Source organism: Oryctolagus cuniculus, chromosome 2, assembly GCF_051225735.1.
Source record: "Oryctolagus cuniculus isolate XC-2025 breed Fujian yellow rabbit chromosome 2, ASM5122573v1, whole genome shotgun sequence".
Classification (NCBI taxonomy): Eukaryota; Metazoa; Chordata; class Mammalia; order Lagomorpha; family Leporidae; genus Oryctolagus; species Oryctolagus cuniculus.
The window spans coordinates 34179853-34200968 of NC_142868.1; the positions used below are offsets into that span (position 1 = coordinate 34179853).

At 47.6% G+C, this 21116-nt stretch overlaps 1 protein-coding gene across 16 annotated transcripts in view; it reads left to right on the plus strand.

Moving 5' to 3' along the window:
• Nucleotides 1-21116, plus strand: part of RHOH (ras homolog family member H) — a 50729-nt gene that overhangs the window by 3198 nt on the left and 26415 nt on the right. For 3 of the 16 annotated variants that reach the window (XM_089325364.1, XM_089325368.1, XM_089325371.1), the window contains exon 1: nt 38-239. The exons of 9 other annotated variants lie outside the window; for them this stretch is intronic. The gene's annotated coding sequence lies outside the window, so the exon portion shown is untranslated. Of the gene's footprint in view, nt 1-37; nt 240-350; nt 494-21116 lie in introns of those variants that run through there. 4 more of the 16 variants (XM_089325365.1, XM_089325366.1, XM_089325370.1 and 1 more) reach the window with 4 other exon arrangements.

Below are 21116 nucleotides of genomic sequence, written 5' to 3' on the forward strand. Positions count from 1 at the left end.
GTCAATAGCCTGGATTGTAACTAATGAAAGGATGGGAAATCACCAGGTTTAGGTACTTTACCGACTAAAAGCAGCCCTTGAAATATTCAGGCAGGCAGCAAGTAGTGGATGGTTGCTTATTGGTTCCAGGCTGCTGCCGTAGGGGGTTGGAGAAGTGTAAAGAAATTTCTACTCTGAAGGACCGTACAATCTCAGAGTCGTGGCACGCGTACAATTTAGGAAGCAGTGCGAGGTGGGAAGTAAGTGATGAATGGCTTGGCTTGCGCTTTAGGAGTTACGGGAGTGCCGAGAAGGGGCTTTGAGGGTGAACTGGCAGGGGCGGGAGAGGGGCTTTGGGCCGCCGTGCATTTTGAGTGCGTGGAGAAGTGGGGAGGGTTGACTCAGTCCGGAAGGACTACGTGGGAAAGGCACAAAGACTGCCGTGGAGATGATGAGCCCAGCTGAAGATTCTGGAACCAGAAAAGAAGACAGTTTATCTTTCACCTTGCAAGAGGTAAAATGAGAAACTTACCGGGTGGGCAGGTGAGGCGGTCCTCGCGAGGCCACCGAGAGCAGACGCCATTCCACAGTCTGAGGATGCGTGGTGATGGTCGCCTCTCACCTGGGGCTGCTCCGTCTGTGGTCCCCGTTTGTCCTTTAGGACATTGTTCATGTGGAGACAGGTTTGCGTGCTTGGGGAACCCATCAGCCCCCACTGCTGGGGTCTTCCTTTCCTGGCATTTGTTTAGTCATCTGGTAGTGACAGTGACCTTCCTCTTGGAACTTCTTCAGTGCTCAGATTTGAAAAAAAAATTCTGTAAAACAGCTCTAATGACAGTAATCATAAGAATACCTCCATCAGGAGGTTGTAGAGAGACAAATGAGATCAGAAGTTGGAAAGCACTCTGTCTGGTGCCTGGGATTCAGTCAACTCTCAGTAGACCGGCCAGTAAGACTTTCATTGAGGACTTGGCTGTGCACACAAATGGAGATGCTCAAACCCATGGCCGTGAAGCAAGGTGCCCGCAGCCTGACTTTTCCAATGACAGCATTCCTTTCAGAGGATCGTGGGAGGCACAGATGGAGGCTGGGATTAACATTTTTTGAGCACCAAGTGTAGACTAGGCATCCAGGTTGTGGGTGCTAGAGTGATAATGTATGGGGGTAGAGGAATAGAGGATTAGAAACCTGCTTGTCCAGACTTCCCATGCCTGCATCTCCGGCTCACCTGGGCACTTCTGCATTGCTCGCAGGCATCCCTGGGTGCCGCTGCTTTCTGAATCCTTCGGGTGGAATCATCAAGGTGCTGGGAGGTTTTCCTTTGGGCAGTTTAAATCAAGTTATTTAAGTTACAACATTTGCATTGTAGTGTTAGCAATGCTCGGGTACAGCTCTAGTTCTCCTTGGGAGTCGGGGACCATTTTGACAATGGGTGTTCGAAGTGCTCTGAAATGCTTGGATCTGTGGGAAAGCCAAGTTGAAAAAAAAACCATTCCGCTTCCCCGGGGCCACCCTCTAGATTCCAGACTCTTCTGCATCAGAAAGCTCCCCTTTAGAGGTGCCCATAGAGCAGGAGTGTTAATGCTGCAGGGGATTCTCACTTAGGTGTGCAGAAACCTAGAGTGAAGTGGCAATGCTGTTTTCCTCCAAGAGCCCTCCTAGAAGGCCTTGGGTGGGGAAGGGGCTGGGCAGGAGTCAGGGCTGGGGCACCACGGTGGAGGCTGGAGGCAGTGGGATGAGTGGGGGGCGGGGAGCGGCAGTGAGAGCAGGAGGGGTGTGCAACACAGGAAGGGTGAGGAGAGCCAGGGCGGAGGGGGCCAGAGACACCTGAGCCGCCTCTGACCGCTCAGTCATTTGATTGTAACGGCAGCTCGGATGCCCTCTGCGAGTTCTGGATGACGCGCTCAAGAACAGCCGTGGTGTTCCCTGGGTGTGGCCAGTAGTCCAGAGGTGACATTGATCTATCTGGTCCTGCCTGGCATCCCAGTTCCCAAAGCTGGCTGGACATGAAAACCTCCTGGAAAGCCTTAAAGAAGTCGAGGCTCCCACATCTCACACCCCTGCCCTGGGGGGGGGGTCCAGAAGTCTGCGTGGTAAAGGAAATCGCAGACCAAAACAACTTGGAGGCAGCGGCTTTATGTTTGGGAGTTTAGAAGCCATTAATCCAGGAGTCTCCTCCCGGGGCCCCAAGCACCGAGATGGGAAGTTAAGTGCTAATATGAGGCGAATCAGCCTTCTCTCTGACGTGATGAACATCTCCACAGAAAAAGCATTTTCCTTTGTTTTGAATTTATTTCTTGGACTGATTCCTGGGGGTGGGCTGTCTGGGTCAGGAGTGTGAGAATAGTAAGCTCAATTACGTTTACATTAAACATCAGGCACCACTTAAAAAAAATCCCTCTGGGGTAGAGGCTGTGTGGTGTTGCTTGGGGAGCCCCGAGGGAGGCATTGGCTTTCAAGGGGAAAATAGTGCCAAATCTCTCTTTTTCTTGTAAAATAGAATACTAATGAATTACTTTTGGAAGAAACGTCCAGAATGTTACTGAATGTTCAGTCGCTTCTTAGAGCGTAATTTGGAACCCTCTTATCTCTGCACTTAGTTTCTCGTAAAACTGAAGTCAGCAGTGACCTCTTCCCTATTTCGTAGAAAAGAAAACCAAGGAAGAGAAGAATGGTTATGCAACCTGCAGTCTGGTTCTCATCACATTTGCCATGAGAAGGACACAGTCATCCATTCAGTTCGTTGTTGGAGAGGTGCTTGTATACATGACCTCATGGAAAAAACCCTGTAAAGTGGGTGCGTGGGAGTGGGCAGGCAGGCTCGATCCACCCAGATGGGAGTTAGCTGTCTCACTCTTTCCCTTTTCTGCATTCCATTTTATTCATTATTTGCATAACCTGTTGACTTGAAAGCATGTTCATCATTTATTGCACAGATGGGAATAAAGTGAATTTTCAGTTGTTTCAATGAAAAAAAAAAGTGCTCTTATAAAATAGCAAATGAAGTATTTACTGTGGTCCTTTAGAAGCAGCCTGTACTTGCACGAGCTGATTGTAGTATTTTCAGAAATTATGCAAGCCAGTGATTTCCTTCTGTTTATCTGTGTCATGGAAATACCATATGATGTGCTACTTGAGCATCTCTTTTCAATCCTGTGTTCAGTGATGCCATGTAGGTAGCTTGAAATTGGCCACGGTAGGAGTAATTTACACTACAGAAATCCGCAAACACGATACATCAGGTTTGCTGTCCCAAGCTTTCTGTTTTGCTTTGTGTTGAGTGCCAGCCTACACTACGGAGGAGCTGTGTAAAATACAATCATCTCTTCATGCCCAGGGGAATTGTTCCAGGCCCCCACAGATACCCAAATCCAGGAGGCTAAAATTTCTTTATAACACAGGTTAGTAGGCTGGCACCACGGCTCAATAGGCTAATCCTCTGCCTGCGGTGCCTGCACACGGGGTTCTAGTCCCGGTCAGGGCGCTGGATTCTGTCCCGGCTGCTCCTCTTCCTGTCCAGCTCTCTGCTGTGGCCAGGGAGTGCAGTGGAGGATGGCCCAAGTGCTTGGACCCTGCATCTGCATGGGAGACCAGGAGAAGCACCTGGCTCCTGGCTTCGGATCAGCGCGGTGCGGGAGCAGCAGTGTGCCGGCCGCAGCGGCCATTGGAGGGTGAACCAATGGTAAAGGAAGACCTTTCTCTCTGTCTCTCTCTCTCACTGTCCACTCTGCCTGTCAAAAAATAAATAAATAAAAAGATTTAATGTCTTAGCTTGACATAAATAAAAAAAAAACACAGGTTAGTGTTTGCATTTAAGCTACACACATCCTCCTATGTAAGTTAAACCATCTCTAGCTGACTTATAATGGCCTAAACCATGGGACTGCTGTGGAAATTGCCTTTATACTGTTTTGTTTAGGGAATAATGACAAGAAAACAAAATGTTTGCATATTCAGTACAGGTGCAGCTTTTTCCCAATTTCTTTTTTAAGATTTATTTGTTTATTTGAAAGGCAGAGTAACAGAGAGGAAGAGACAGTCTTCTATCCACTGGTTCACTCCCCAAATGACTGCAGTGGCTATAGCTGGGCCCATCTGAAGTCAGGAACCAGGAGCTTCTTCTGGGTCTCCCACGTGGGTGCAGGGGCCAAAGCACTTGGGCCATCTTCCATTGCATTCCCAGGTGCATTAGCAGGGAGTTGGATCGGAAGTGGAGCAGCCAGGACTGGAATTGGTGTCCATATGCTGGGCAGCACTGCAGGCAGTGGCTTTAACGGCTATGCCGCAGCACTAGCCCCCCCCCCCCCCCCAATATTTTTGATCTGCAGTTGGTTGAATCCACGGGTGCAGAACCCACAGATGCAGTGGCCAACTGTGCAAATATGGCAATTTGGCCATGTGTATCAAGAGCCATTAGAATGTTTATATGCTGTGAACTGCATCCCTGGAAATTTATTCTAAATAAATAAGGAAGGAACAAATGACATGCCTGAATACATTTCCTGTATAATTTATTAGAGCAAATTCTACAAGTAACCTCAATGCTAAGCAGTAGGGGCTCTGGCAGCATTAACTCCATGGACTATTGTTATTATAACTGATTAAAAGTCACAGAACAGCCATGAAATATACTTGTTAACGATATCAAGTTATAAAATCAGGACTAGAAAATTTGTTTCCATTTAGATTTTATTATGAGTGAGAATTTAATGTGCGCCATGAAAGAGGACAGCATTCAGTGCGTTAGAATGGCAAGAGAGTAGAATTCGGATTTTAGGCCATGGTTCGTGGTCATGATATGTGTGCGTTTAAAAATTTTGTATCGTGCCCATAAAGAAGCGACCTTGGATAATCTTCATATTGCAGAGGACCCCATCAGGCTTGCCTACAGCCTGCCGATACACACCCTGATTCCCCAGGCAAGGTATCGTGGAGGGAATTTGGATCCAGGCAGAACGGAGTTGTGGGTGCTGACAGCCGGGAGGGGCTTCTCTAGGGCAGCCCAGAGAGGGGGAGGGAGTGACTGCTGAGTCCTGAGGACTGTAGAGATGGAGAAACAGCCCAGAGGAAAGCTACTGCTACAGGAGAGACGGAGACCGGGATGTTTCTTAGGGAGAGACAAGGAGCTGCTGATGTTAGAGGTGAAGAAGTTGCAGGTGAAAATGGCTCCGTTTTGCTAGGGAAACCACAGGTGCTCAGACCAGAGAGGAAATGATTCTTCTAAACGGGGAGTTGTCAAGTGGTGGTGTGTGGAGGTCCCCCGGGTGGGTGGGGGCCCAGTGCTGATTGCAGTGTCCTAGCTTGTGTGCATTCTGCTCTGGTCTGGGGTAGGGGTGGCAGGACTTATTTAACAAGTCCTCCACTAAGATACTCTGATGGGTTGATCTGCCCATCCTATTTTGAGAAACACTAATGGATTGAAGGTATTGATTTGGTTTGGTCTGAGGGGTGTGTGTGTGTGTGTGTGTATATGTATGTGTGAGGGGGCGGTAAGTGAGGCTGTTAGCTGCAGGCTTTGAATCTAAGGGTTTATGATGTAAAACGGTTGTGACAACAGGGAAAGTCCCAGAGGGAAACATTATTTATTTGTTGTAGAAATAACCTAAAAACAGGAGGCTGTACTTGTGATAGTCCTTAAAGGAATATAGTTTGTACCACAAAATTCTTTTTCACACTGAAATAACTTTGTCAGGTCTTTGAACCAACTGAGAGAGCAGCTGTGAACAGGGGAACTATGAGTACCGAGTGAGGTGGCCTTGGGGAGAGTCCTGAGCCCGTAGACACTTTATTTCAAAGCACTGAGCAGTGTTAATTAGGAATAAAACTAGAGTAACGTACAGAGGGGCTATGTCCAGAAAACACTGGGGGCCTTAGAGTATGATCGCGTTGAAGAAGGAAAGAAAGAAAACGTATTTTCTATATAGAACTCTAGCACTCAAAAGACTGATAACACTTAGACATAAGTGTGACAGCAGTGTGTCTTGAAATAAACACACTGCTGCCGCAGAACCCATGGCCCAGAGATTACCTGCTGTAGTTGGCATGGAAGCTCCAGTGACTGTGATCCACTCTCACAGAAGTCCAGGATAAATCAATAATGTACCTGCGTGTTGCTCCGTGCTCAGGTGTGCTGCGGGCCAGCACCTGCTGCCGGTCCTGCTCCTCACCTAACAGGCTTTTCATGGACGGATTGGCTTAACTTTTTTTTTTTTTTTTTTTAAGATTTACTTTATTTGAAAGGCAAACTGACAGAGAGAAGGGGAGAGGTCTTCCATCCTCTGATTCACTCCCCAAATAACCCCAATGGCTGGGGCTGGGCCAGGTTGAAGCCAGGAGCCTTTTCCGGGTCTCCCACATGAAAGCATAGTCCCAAGGACTTGGGCCATCCTCTGCTGCTTTCCCAGGCCACAGCAGAGAGCTGGATTGTGACCAGCTGGGACTCAAACCGGTGCCCACATGGGATGCCAGCACTGCAGGCAGTGGCTTTACCGGTTAAGCCACAGTGCCGGCGCTACGGGTTACACTTTAGAGCAGTGTTTCCTATCACTTTATTTTTTTCATTTATTTATTTGACAGAGTTAGTGAAGGAGAGAGACAGACAGAAAGGTCTTCCTTCCTTTGGTTCACCCCCCGAATGGCCGCTACTACCCCCCAAATGGCCAGAGCTATGCCGATCTGAAGCCAGGAACCAGGAGCTTCTCCCCTGGTCTCCCACATGGGTGCAGGCGCCTAAGCACTTGGGCCATCCTCCACTGCCTTCCCGGGCCACAGCAGAAAGCTGGACTGGAAGAGGAGCAACTGGGACTAGAACCTGGTGCCCATATGGGATGCCAGTGCCGCAGGCAGAGGATTAACCAAGTGAGCCATGGCGCTGGCCCTCCTATCACTTTTTTAAATCAGATTCTGTTGCGATCTGATGAGCCCCAAAGACCTTCTCTGTGGGAAAAGATGCATAGTCATATACAGGAACATACTCATTTGCTGCAGAATTTTACAGTATTTAGGGACCCTCTGAAACCCATCCCTGGACTCTTAGGAATCCAGAGGTGTCAGGTGAGGGGCTCTAGCCTTCAAGGCTGTTAATACAGCAATGGAAGCATTGCAGGGGCTGAGAAAGTAAGGTCAGTGCCAGATTAGGTTCCTAGGGCAGCAAGGCGGACTCTGCAGCCGGTGGCTGAAATGAGACTAGGATGGCAGCCACGTGCAGAGCTCACGGCAGCAAATCCTTAACTGAGCGGCGCGTGGGGCTGGAGCGGGTTCCTTCCAGAGCCTATGTGATGAATGTTTTAGGCCCCTGATTCTGAAGCCTCCTGTGTGAAGCCAGCGAGTGTTCTCATTTGGGAAGCAGACTCTCAGGATACCACTTCAGTGTCTTTACCCACTGTCCTGCATCACTTTGGATGGCACCGAAAATGCGGGTGGGTGGGAAGACCTGGGCAAAGTTGGGTGCCGAGAGGGAGATGGGGTCCACTGACACCCTTGGGGAGTACTGGATACCCAGCCAGGTTGCTTCTGGGGAGTGGGGGGGGGGGCATTGGCGGTGTCGAATGTGTTGGCTTCTGAGTCTAGGATGTAGGTTTGCTTATCTGAAGTTGAACATCTGGCTAGGCCCTGATGACTTGGGAGATAGTCCCTTTTTTGTGTAGACTTTGGTCACAGGAGCCCACTGGGACATCTTCCGTTAGTGGGTATCTGACTCTCAGTCTGGGGAACTGGGTACTTCCAGTTAATCTCTTATCTGCTCAGATTGTGATAAAGCCAGGGCCAGGAGGCTCTAAAACCCGTATGTTTCAATTCGCCAACTCTGCTGGGAGTGCTAAGATCACGTTATCAGCTGTGGTCGCAGAATGGGCTAACACAGGATAGGGAGGGAGGTGCAGCCCATGTTCAATCCTCCCGAGAAAAAGCATAAGAAATTGGCTAAATTGAAATGAGGGGTTTCCAAAAAGTTCATAGAGAAACTATGCATGAATTTTTTAAAAAGTTATTTATTTAAAGGTGATGATGAGAAAGAGATCTTCAGCCGCTGGCCGTTTCTCAAATGGCCTCAATGGCTTGGACTGGGCTAGGCTAAAGCCAGGAGTCAGGAGCTTCGTCTAGGTCTCCCATGTGCATGCAGGGACTCAAGCACCTGGGCCATCTTCCAGTACTTTCTCAGGCACATTAGCAGAGAGCTGGGTCAGAAGTGGAGCAGCCGGGACTCGACTACAGTCCTATTCCTGATATCTGGCAGTATCAGAGAAGTATCTATAATAATATTCCCTTTTAAAATATCAGTAATACATGTCCACTATAGCAAGTGTAGCATATGTCTTTTAAAAAAGTCCTGATTAACATGAAATACTTTTTACATTTTTATGGGTAGTGTAAACACATGTATTCTGGCATGTGTGTGTGTGTGTATTTTAAAGATTTATTTATTTGAAAGTCAGAGTTACACAGAGAGAAGTAGAGGCAGAGGCAGAGGCAGAGAGAGAGAGAGGTCTTCCATCTGCTGGTTCAACTCCCCAGTTGGCCTCAATGGCCAGAGCTGTGCTGATCTGAAGCCGGGAGCCAGCAGCTTCTTCTGGGTCTCCACACGGGTGCAGGGACCAAGGACTTGGGCCATCTTCTGCTTTCCCAGGCCATAGCAGAGAGCTGGATCAGCAGTGGAGCACCCAGGTCTCAAACTGGCCTAAAAGGGGTGCTGGCACTGCAGGTGGTGGCTTAACCTGCTACACCACAGTGCTGGCCCTTGGTATAAATCTTTTAACTTGATGATTGTGTGAATTTTATTTGTACAAACTTTATTTGTGAATCCTTAAGTTTTTTATTTTTAAAATGGATTTTCAGGCTGGTGCCATGGCTCACTTTGCTAATCCTCCGCCTGCGGCACTGGCACCCTGGGTTCTAGTCTCGGTTGGGGCACCGGATTCTGTCCCGGTTGCTCCTCTTCCAGTCCAGCTCTCTGCTGTGGCCTGGGAGGGCAGTGGAGGATGGCCCAAGTGCTTGGGCCCTGCACCCACAAGGGAGACCAGGAGAAAGAACCTGGCTCCTGGCTTCAGATCGGTGCAGTGCGCAGGCTGTAAATGGCCATTTGGGGGGTGAACCAACGGAAGGAAGACCTTTCTCTCTGTCTCTCTTACTGTCTAACTCTGTCAAAAAAAAAAGATTTTCATTTCATTTGAAAGGTAGAAAGAGGGAAAGAGACAGAGACAGATCCTCCATTCACTGGTTCACTCTCCATATGCCTGCAACAGTTAGGGGTGGACCAGGCCAAAATCAAGAGCCAGAAACTCCATCTGGTTCACCAGTGTGAGTGGCAGGGGCCCAAGTACTTGAACCATTAGCTGCTGCCTTCCAGGGTGTACATCAACAGGAAGCCGGCTCAGAAGCAGAGCCTGAACTTGAACCTGGCACTCTGATATGGGATGTGGGCATCCTAAGCAGCATCTTAATTACCAAAGGCACACCTGCGTCTTTTAAGATATTATGTATTACCATTGTTTTCATTCCAGTGTGTTCCCTCCACTATCTGCAAAATCTATAGAAAGCAGCCTGAACATTGCTTCCTAATGTATAAGAAATACAGCCAATCAAAGGATCACTTGGTTTAACGAAGGGCAACCACAACTATCATTTCTGAGGCCTACCCATATCCTGTCTTTTTGTCTTCTGTATCTCAGGAGAAGCAATTCGAATGCAGATTGTGACAGTTCTATCAAATTCTACAGCCATGGAGCACGGATAGTTTTCCATGGCAGCAGAGAGTTCTGCATAAAACTTAGATGGAAAACTCAAAACCCAGACCAGTAGATTTTGATTTTCCCAAGGGCTATGCATCTGACATGTCATTCAGGAAAGACTCATGGCACACATATATGGAAAGAAAAATTCAGGTTTCTCTTTCAACAGGGGCTAGACGTGTGTGGTTTCACTTTAAAAACCAGATAGTGCAATTAAGAAAATATTGTTTTCAGCTGCAGTTCATGATGCCTTATGTGTTCTAAAAAATTTATTAGAGGAGCCAGCGCTGTGGTGTAGCGGGTACAGCTACCGCCTGCAGTGCCAGCATCCCATATAGTCACCGGTTCAAGTCCAGCATGCTCTACTTCCCATCCAGCTCTCTGCTATGGCCTGGGAAAGCCCTGCACCCACAAGGGAGACCTGGAAGAAGCTCCTGGTTCCTGGCTCTGGAACCCAATTACTTGAGCTGTCCCTGCTGCCTCCCAGGGTCTGCATCAACAGGGAGCTGGAGTCAGGAGCTGAAACCTGTTATTGAACCCAGGTACCCAGATACTCTGATGTGGGATGTCAGGGTCTTATGCACTAGGCCAAACTCCCTCCCCTGTTTTTTGCTTTGACCTGTAACTAGTCAACCTTATGAAGGTATATTGTCTTAAAGCTTCCTCTGATTTACTAATCTTTTTCTGGAAGACTGAAATGGTTGTATTTTTTTAAGATTTATTTTTATTTATTTGAAAGGCAGAGTTACAGAGAGGCAGAGGAGGAGACAGAGAAGGGTCTTCCATCTGCTGTTTCACTCCCCAAATGGCCGCAATGGCCAGAGCTGAGCTGACCCAAAGCCAGGAGCTTCTTCTGGGTCTCCCATATAGGGGCAGGGGCCCAAAGACTAGGGCCTTCTTCTGCTTTCCCAGGCCATAGCAGAGAGCTGGATCAGCAGTGGAGCAGCCGGGTCTCGAACTGGCACCCATATGGGATGCTGGCACTTCAGGCCAGGGCGTTAACCTGCTGTGCCACAGTGCCAGCCCCAGTGGTATTTTTTTTTTTTTAATGTTGTATGTTCATTCATGCTACTTGAAGTTTAGATGTTAGTGCTCTTTCCTTTATAAACTTGACCGTGATTGGAATATACCTGTGTGTGTGTGTTTTTTTTTTTTTTTTATTTGACAGGTAGAGTTAGACAGAGAGAGAGACAGAGAGAAAGGTCTTCCTTCCATTGGTTCACCCCCCAAATGGCCGCTACGGCCCGCACGCTGCGCCAATCCGAAGCCAGGAGCCAGGTGCTTCCTCCTGGTCTCCCACGTGGGTGCAGGGCCCAAGCACTTGGGCCATCTTCCACTGCCTTCCCGGGCCACAGCAGAGAGCTGGACTGGAGGAGGAGCAGCTGGGACTAGAACCTAGCGCCCATATGGGATGCCAGCGCCGCAGGCGGAGGATTAACCAAGTGAACCACCAAGTGAGCGCTGGCCCCTTGTTATTATTTTTTAAAGATTTATTTATTTATCTGAAAGGCAGAGTTATAGAGAGGCAGAGGCAGAGAGGTTGGTTGGTCTTCCATCCTCTGGTGCACTCCCCAAATGGCTGCAACGACCAGAACTGGGCCGAACTGAAGCCAGGAGCCAGGAGCTTCTTCCAGGTCTCCCATGTGGGTGCAGGGACCCAAGGACTTGGGCCATCTTCCACTGCTTTCCCAGGCCACAGCAGAGAGCTGGATCAGAAGTGGAGTAGCCGGGACTCGAACCGTTGCTCATAAGGGATGACGGCACTGCAGACAGTGGCTTTACATAAAATGCCACAGTGGCCCCTTAGCTTGTTATTCTATCCAATTTTGAGAGTGCTTAACAACTCTTAAGTATAGTATCATTAACAAATTAACAACCAGGGTAAAATGGAGACTAAGGAACAATCTCAGTTGACTTTAAGGTTTGATTAAAAACTTTTACATTATTATCAAGTTTCTATTTTTTCTAGAAAACATTTGCCACAATACAATTTATAAACAACATCCTTAACCACTCAGGGAAAAAGCACCTAATAATCTCTTATCATCTCTTAATATGCTCTATTCAAAATTGTTATTTTGATTTCTTTTATAAGGCTTTTTTAAAAACAAGTTTTATTTTATTTCTTTTTATTTTTCTTGAGAGGGGGAGGAATGAATTTTCCATCCACTGATTCATTCTCCAAATGCCTGCAAAAGCCAGGGCTGGGCCAGGCTGAGATCAGGAGCCTGGAACTTGGGTAGGAGGGGCCCAAGCACTTGAGCCCTCACCTACTGCCTCCCAGGGTGTGCGTGAGCAGGAAGCTGGAATTGGAAGCACAACAGCCGAGACTTAACCCAGGCACTCTAATATGGGATTTGGGCTTCTCAAGTGGCAACTGCTGTGCCGAATGCCTCTCCTTTAGACGGCTTTTGAAAAGCCTCTTTTCAGAAAAGTTCCAAGTAGTAGGGCAGCATGAATGATTAATCCTTAAATGTTCTTAGCCTTTGACTGCTTCTAAGAATTATTCCAAAGAGAACAATACAATGAGGTATTTTATTATAAAAGCAAAGCTTTTCAACACAGTGGCTTTTTAAAAATAATAGATAAACCTAAAGCAACACAAAATGTTAAGCAAAGATGGGATTAAACAATTTCTCAGCCTAGTAAGCATTCATTGCAGTATTTTTTGAAGAATGTTTAATGACAAGTAAAATAAGAGTAGAAATTATATACTTTTGTACATATAAAAAGGCCTTATGGAGTATGCATTTGGCACAGTGGTTAACATGCTACTTGCAATACCTGTATCCCAATATCAGGGTGCCTGGTGTCAAGACCCAGTTCTTTTTCTAAGCCCAGTTTCCTGCTTGTGCACACCTTGGCAGACAGCTAGTGATGGCTCAAGTACTTAGGTCCCTGCTGCCCATATGGGAGACCCGGGTAGAATTCCTGGTTCCTGGCTTTGGCCTGGCCCAGTCGCAGCTGTTGCAGAAGTTAAATAGCAAATGGAAGATCTCTGTCTCTGTGTGTCTCTCTGCCTTTCACGTAAATAAATTTAAACCCTATATATATTTTTTTATATAAGCACACGGATTCAGATATGAATTCAGATTCAGAATGAAGATAAATAAACCAAAATGTTAAGTTACCTAGCTTGTGATAAGATTACATATGACTTTTAAACATCTTTTTCACCTTTTCTTTTCTGTATTCACAGAAAATTTGCAGAATTGCCATATATATTAAAAAGGCCAGTGGGGCTGGCGCTGTGGCATAGTGAGCTAAGCCCCCGCCTGCTGTGCCAGAATCCCATAAGGGCTCCAGTTCTAGTCCCGGCTGCTGCTCTTCTGATCCAGCTCTCTGCTGTGACCTTGGGAAAGCAGTAGAAGATGGCCCTAGTCTTTGGGCCCTGCCTATATGGGAGATCCGGAAGAAGCTCCTGGCTTTGGATCAGCTCAGTTCTGGCCATTGCATCCACTTGGGGAGTAAACCGGCCGATGGTAGACCTTTCCCTCTGTCTCTCCTCTACCTTTCAAATAAATAAAATAAATCTCAAAAAAAATAAAAAGGTCAATAATTCTTATTCAAAGGATTAATTTTTTGGTGTGAGGTTAGCAATTAAACTAGTAACATGATTCTAAATGAAATTTTTGATATTTGGAGGGAAACCCAACTCTATGAAGGCTGTAGGTCTGTAATTAAATTCATTTTTAAGACTTAGAGGATCTTTAAATATTTTTTATTTACTTATTAATATTTATCAATTTGAAAAGCAGAGCTACAGAGAGGGAGAGGCAAAGGCAGAGAGAGAGAGAGAGAGGGAGAGAGAGATTGATTGATTGATCTTCCATCCACTGGTTGACTTTCCAAATGGCTACAATGGCCAGGGCTGGGTCAGACCCAAGCCAGGAGCTTCATTGGGGTCTCCCACATGGGTGCAGGTGCCCAAGTACTTGGGTCATCTTCCACTGCTTTCCCAGGCACTGCAAGTGGAGACTTTACCTGCTACACTGCAGCACCAGCCCCTAGATGATTTATTGTTTATTTGAAAGGCAGAGCAACAGAGAGAGAGAGAGATAAATTATCTTCCATCCACTGATTCCCCAAATGGCAACAACAGCCAGGACAGGGCCAGGCCAAAGCCAGGAGCTAGGAACCCATCCTGGTCTCCCACATGGGCGACAGAGGCCCAGGTACTTGGGCCATCTTCTGCCGCCTTCCCAGGCACACTAGCAGGGAGCTGCTGCATCAGAGCAGCCAGGGCTTGAACTGACTCCCTGATATGGGATGCTTAACCCACTTGCCACAATGCCATGTCTCGAGGACCTTTAGATTCAGAAAGATTTCAAGTTTCTTGGGTCTTGAATCTGGATAAGCATAGAAAACCACTTTGAATTAGAGATATTGGAGTTATTTAAATAGATTTGTGAGTGGTTTATGTTTTTAAGAGCATTAACTTTAGCTAGTATTAGAATTTATGCAAAATATAAAAAGTTAAATGGTTGATATAGATGATTATTCCTAAATTTTTAATATGTAAAAAGATTCCCAAAGGCATCTTCTAAGAAGCACATTTTCCTTTAGCATTTTAAATGTTCAATTTGGAAATAATCGACTTTCACATTTTTTGAAAGGCATGTCTACTTAGCAAATAACAAATGTGGTTATTTTGGTGGAAAATTACTTTGTATCTTTCACGGCTAGTTTTATTTTTTAAAGTTTTATTTATTTATTTCAAAGGCAGAGTTAGAGAGGGAAAGACCAAGGGAGAGGGAGAGAGAGATATCTATCTGCTGGTTCATTCCCTAAATAGCTTCAACGGTAAGGTTTGGGCTAGGCCGAAGCCAGGAGCGTCCTCTGTCTCCCACGTGAGCAGCAGGGGCCTAAGCCATCTTCTGTTGCTTTCCTAGGCACATTTGCAGGAGCTGGGATGCAAACCAGTGCCTGTATGGGATGCCAGCATTGCAGGCGACAGCTTAATGGGCTCTGCCACAACACTGGCCCATTTTTATTTTTTTAAAAAATGTATTGAGGAAGAGAGGGAGAGTGAGAATGATAGCACATGGGTGCACGCTAGAGAGAGAGTGAGAGCATGAGAACGAGCACACTTATCCACCGCTTCACTTCCCACATGCCTGCAACGGCTGGTGCTGGGCTGGGGCAGGCCCCAGGAAGCAGGCGTACAATCCAGCTTCCCCACGTGGGTGGTAGGAGCCCAGTTACTCGAGCCGTCACTGCTGCCTTCCAGAGGTGCACGAGTCGGAGCGGGGGACCGAATCCAGGCCTTTGGATGTCAGATGTGGGAGTCTTAACTGCCAAGCCAAACGGCTGCTCCCACGGCTGTGTATACAGTATATACAATAACCCCGAATATCCAAGCTCGTTCATTTAAAATGCCAAACATCAGCTGGAATATTATAAAAATTCTTTGAAAAGTTGATTCGTGAAGGAGAGGGTTTTTCTGTTATGCAAGAGTGAAATCTCCTGATTGATTTGTGTAATATTCCAGATTACATGTCTTGTTTGCTGTGCACTTCTTTCTGATTTTGGTTTAACAATAACTCATGCTTCTGTTAGGGCGACTGTTGTTTGTGAGACACAGAGCCTATCAGTCAGCAGCGCTTTCAGCTGCGAGTTGTATAATACCTGACTGCAGTGGTCTACAATAGCCAAGGTTCATTGCTGCATGTAACAGGGATGTGGGGTTCTGATTTCCTGGCTCTCACGCAGCAGCCGGGTGTTCACTGTTCAGCCTATAGCCTTGGGCCTCAGTTCTGAAGGCAGGGGGTTTGATGGAGGGCGAAGGGAGGATGGGCTGGCAGTGACTGTTTCTCTTTCCAGGAAAGCAACAACTTTCCCAGGCATCACCCAAAGAGATACCAGCTTCCATGTTGCTGGCCAGAATTGGGTTACATGGCGACCCCAGCAGAGACAGTAGGGAAGCAGGAAATAGAATTATTCTTATTATAATCTTGTGTTCTTTTTGTATTTATTTTTTTGAGAGGCAAAGTGATGGAGATACAGACAGAAAGACAGAAAGCTCCCATCTGCCAATTCACCCTCCAAACACCCACCACGGCAGGGGCTGGGCCAGAGCCGAAGTCAAAAGCTGGGAACTCTATCTGGGTCTCCCACAGGTGTGGCAGGAACCTGATTTCCACAGTTGAATGCCTGCGCCAGAGCCGGCCAGCGGCTGTCCTTCCTTCCCTCCTCTGAGAGTGATTTTCCACTGGTTCATTTGCTAAATGCCCATCTCAGTCCAGGTCTCCCACCTGGGTAGCAGGGGCATAAGCCCTCGTGGCATCATTCACTGCCTTCCCAGACGCATTAGCAGAGAGCTGGGCGGGAAGTGAACAGCCCACTGGGAATTGAACCGGCCCCCATATGGGACGCTGGTGCTACAGGCCCCAGGAAGTGCGTCTTACTTGGACATTCGTCTTTGTGCGTGGGTACACTAGGTCCTTGGTTTATGTGTTTTGTAGGGTGAATGGGCCAAAAGACGTTTTACTCAGAATTGATCACCTGCCACACTGCAGTCTGCACACATTTCCCTACCCAAAGGCCTCAGCGGCTTCCAGCCACATAGAGGCACACCTTCGAATTCTTGTTTCCTCCCACTTCCTCACCTGTCATCTGGGGTCCAGGCACAATGATCTGTTTGCTCTCTAAACACACTTTCGCTTTGAAATTTTGCTTTGTTCATTTTCATTTTATTTGAAAGGCAGAGAGACAAAGACAGAGATCTTCCATCTGCTCACTCACTCCCCAAATGTCTGCAACAGCTGGAGCTAGGACCGGCCAAAGTCAGGAGTCCGGGACTCAGTTTAGGTCTCCCACATGGGTGGCAGGGACCCACATATTTGCTGCCCCCGCCCCCCATGCATTAGAAGGAAGCTGGGTCAGAAGCAGAGGAGCTGGGAGTTGAGCCCAGATGCTCTGGTTTGGGATGCAGGCTTCCCAAGAAGCGTCTTAACAGCCGTGCGAAACACCTGCCCCACGTCTGCCTTCAGTCCTGTGTGGCTTTGTGCGTGTGGTTCTCCCTCCTCCTATCTGTCGAACCCGTCCCCCTCCAGACTGTTTGACTGACGTCACTTCCTCTGTGGAACGTTAGGCATTCCCATCACCGCACTCTCCTTCCTCTCCCCAACCCTTCAAATCCTTCTCTTCCTAGCTACTTTAAGTCCTGCTTCCTCCGTAAATTCCTGGCAGTGCCCCCAGCTTGTGCCCAGCTCCATCCTCCATAAATCTTATCCCGTTTCCAGTCCGTTTCAGGTGTCTGATGCCTTCACTTGTTACTTGCCAGCTGAAACGTCTGTCTCTTGTTCCCACAGGAGACTCAATTCCTGGAGAACAGGGACTCTCCCACAATGCCCAGAGCAGGGCTCTGTGTATAGGAAGCAACGAAGGAGAGCCATAAAATCAATAAATAGTAGATAAAATGAGAGCCATCAAGGCACTGGAAATCCCAGTCTCTGCAGTTCTAAAGCCCATCGTATCTGTGTTTCAGCACAGATAGACTCGCTGCTATGGGGAGTCCCTCAAAGAGGAAGGGTTGGAGGCCTGACCTGTTAGCCCTGGGTCTCATCATCTCAACTCTGTCATGGGTAGCTGGGCACCCAGGGCAAGTTGTTTGTTTCACAGGCCCCAGTCACATGGTGTGTAAAAAGGAGGTGATGCTATCTGCCGTTGAGATTGCTGTGGGGATAAAATGAGATTATGTATGAAAGTGCCTCCAAGCAGGCCTTTGGGTTAGTGAAGCACCCCCAGCCCACATGGAAGTGCATGGGTTTGATGCCTGGCTCTGCCTCCTGCCTCCTCTTTCTGCCGACGTGGCCCATGGTGGGCAGTGGTAATGGTTCAAGTGATTCGGTTCCTGCTGCCCATGTGGGAGACCCGAGCTGAGTTGTCCCAGCCCAGCTCTGACTGTTGCAGGCAGTTGGGGAGGGAACCACTGGATGAGTGTGCGTGTGTGTATATATATAAAATTAGAAAGGCTTGCTTTGCGACCTAGTACCCTGTAAACTCTCAGTAACTGATGCTGTGGACTGGTCTATTAGCCTGATGTTCTGGAAGAAAAAAAATCTGTTTTACTGAGTTGCCTCACAATATTCCCTTGAAGAGCAGAGATCTCATTTGAAAAGTATGTCTATCCAAGGTGGAGGAGTGAGAGTTATTTCTCCATGTCGTAGCATTTTGAGCTGGGAAGAAGCCTTCTTGTTGTATGACACAAAGTCCCAGAGAGGGTGATGGACTTGCTCCTGGTTACAAAGGCAGTGGCAGTGAGGACATTTAACCCAGTTATCCTGAATCCTTATTAGCACTTTTTATTTTTACTAGGGTTGTCAGATTTAGCAAATAAATATATAGAATGACAGTTACCTTTTTAATTTCAGATGAACAACCAATGATTTTTTTAAAAGATTTATTTATTTTATTTGAAAGGCAGAGATCAGAGAGGTAGAGGCAGAGAGAGAGAGAGAGGGAGATCCATCTTCCATCTGCTAGTTCACTCCCAAGATGGCCACAATGGCTGGAGCTGTGCCGATCCAAAGCCAGGAGCTTCCTCTGGGTCTCCCACATGGGTGCAGGGGCCCAAGGACTTGGGTCATCTTCTACTGCTTTCCCAGGCCATAGAAGAGAGCTGGATTGGAAGTGGAGCAACCAGGACTTGAACCTGTGCCCATATGGGATGCCACCGGCTCTGTAGTTGGCGGCTTTACCAGCTATGCCACAGCACCAGTCCCCAATAAGTAATTTTTTCATGTGAATATGTTCCATGGCTGTTAAAGAAAAATGAAGCACCTTGGTTGAAGAACAAATTGGGAAAGAAGAGATGGGTGGGGGATTTCTGATACACAGGGAGGTGCTCTGGGCTGCTCCTGCAGCAGACATTGAGAGCTTATATCACAAAGGGAAGACGGCACACTGGGGAAGCCAGGCTGTTGATGTTTAAGAATTTGCTTTATGGCTGGCACCGCGGCTCACTTGGCTAATCCTCCGCCTGCGGTGCTGGCACTCCGGGTTCTAGTCCCAGTTGGGGCGCCGGTTCTGTCCTGGTTGCTCCTCTTCCAGTCCAGCTCTCTGCTGTGGCCCAGGAAGGTAGTGGAGGATGGCGCAAGTGCTTGGGTCCCTGCACCCTGCATGGGAGACTGCACCTGGCTCCTGGCTTCAGATTGGCGCAGTGCGCCAGCCGTAGCGGCCATTTGGTGGATGAACCAACAGAAAAGGAAGACCTTTCTCTCTGTCTCTCTCTCTCTCTCTCACTGTCTAACTCTGCCTGTCAAAAAAAAAATTGCTTTATTATAAAAAAATTTCAAAGGGACTGGCATAGCTGGTTAAGCTGCTGGCTGCAATGCCAGCATCCTCTATGGGCACTGGCTCATGTTCCAGCTGCTCCACTTCTGATCCAGCTTCCTGCTATGTGCAGGAGAAAGCAGCAGGAGATGGCCCAAGTGCTTGGGTCCCTGCCACTGACATGGGAGATCTAGATGATGTTCCTGGCTCCTTGCTTCAACCTGGCCCAGCCCCAGCTAGTGCAGCCATTTGTGGGATGAGCCAACAGTTGCAAGATCTCTTTCTGTCTCTCCCTCTCTATATGTAAGTCTGTCTTTCAAATAAATCAATCTTTAAAAAAAATTACACACCTTTAAAAGTAAAGCAAGTAGTAAAACCAATCCCTTCATGCCCATTGCCCAGATTTAGTAATTGTCAAGATATTGCCATGCAGAGGCACTTCAAAAGGTTCATGGAAGGGATGGGCGTTTGTCATGGTGGTTAAGATGCCACTGGGAGTGCCCACATCCCATATTGGAGTGCCCGAGTCTGAGTCCTGCTTCTCCTTCCAGTGCAGTTTCCTGCTAATGCACATCCTGGGAGGCAGCAGATCACGGCTCATGAGACCTGGTTCCCGCCTCCCGTGTGTGAGACCCAGATGGAGTTCCATGCTGCTGGCTTTGACCTGGCCCACCTCTGACCGTTGGGGAGTGAACCATCAGATGAAAGATTGATCTCTATCTCTGCCTTTCAAATAAATTGAAAATAATCTTAAAAATTTTCAAGTTCATGGAAAAATAGAGTTAAAAGGTTAAGTGTTGTTGTGTTAAGTGGTTGTTACATCATAGAATTTTTCCATGGACATTTTGCAGCCCTTTTCTATTTGTTTTCCTCTTTTTTCATCTTTGCTGGAACAGTTTTAAAGGGAAGCCAGACATGTCCCTTCACCCATCTCTTCTTGATTACCATGTGCCTTCATGCCATGTAGCAACATTAGCAGGAAGCCTTGGGCATTTTGTAATACCCAACCAATAACGGTATTTCCCCGATTGTCTCAAAAGTACCTTGTGACACTTGGCTTCTTTCATTCAGCACCCAAACAATGACCTTGTAGATGATGTACAAAACAAAAGAGGTTTTGCAAACTTGGGAGCTGTAAGTGACTGCGTGATAAGTAGCTCTGCTAGTTCACTACTTTGTTAGAGATGAAAATGAGAGAGGAAGGAGAGACATTTCTTGGTTTGTTTTTTGGCCTGTGTGTGTGTGTGTTTGTGTGTATGTGTTTCTGTGCCTAAGCTGCTCCACTTGCAAAATGGGGGTGATACTGCGCCTTCCTTACTGCCCCGATCCCACTGGGCGTGTGGCAGGCGGTCTGGGAAGCCGCCCTGAAGCTGTGTCGCACACAGCTCCTCCCCGACTCTGCTCCTCTCACTGCTTTCAAAACCCAGCTTCCCAGGCCTCACCTACTTCTGCATGAGAACATTCCCATGAGGACCCAGGGAAACATTTGGAACACCCTCTCGGGATGATTTTGGTGATCCAATCTGGGGAATCCGCGATGCCCTAGGGCCCCTGGATGGGGAGCAGTACAGCGAGGAAAGGCCAGATGCTTCCTGGGTGCCTGGGGTGTGGGTGGTTCTTTGGACCCAGCTGCGCCCCATCCATTCACTGGAGACTCTGGGGTGGGTTAGAATTTCTCAGCTTGCTTTGTCCCCTGAGCAGCATCCAGGACATTGCCGTGTATCATCAGAGTGCCACACGTTTCTGAAAGAGGAATTTGGTGGGTCATACTGACAAAGGAAACAGGAGACTGCTAATTCTTGAGGATGCCAGGATGGGGATGGGAATGGGTCAGAGACTGGGATAATTGTCTAATCAAATGTGTCTTCTGATGCCTCACCTCTGACGTGTGCACAAGTGTGTTTTATTTATTTTTAAAGATTTATTTATTTAATTATTTGAGAGGCAGCGTTATAGACAGAGGAAGAGATAGAGACAGAGAGGTCTTCCATCTGCTGGTTCACTCCTCTGGTAGCTGCCATGGCCAGAGCTGGGCCGATCCGAAGCCAGGAGCCAGAAGCTTCTTCCTGGTCTCCCATGAGGGTGTGGGGGCCCAAGGACTTGGGCCATCTTCTACTGCTTTCCAAGGCATTAGCA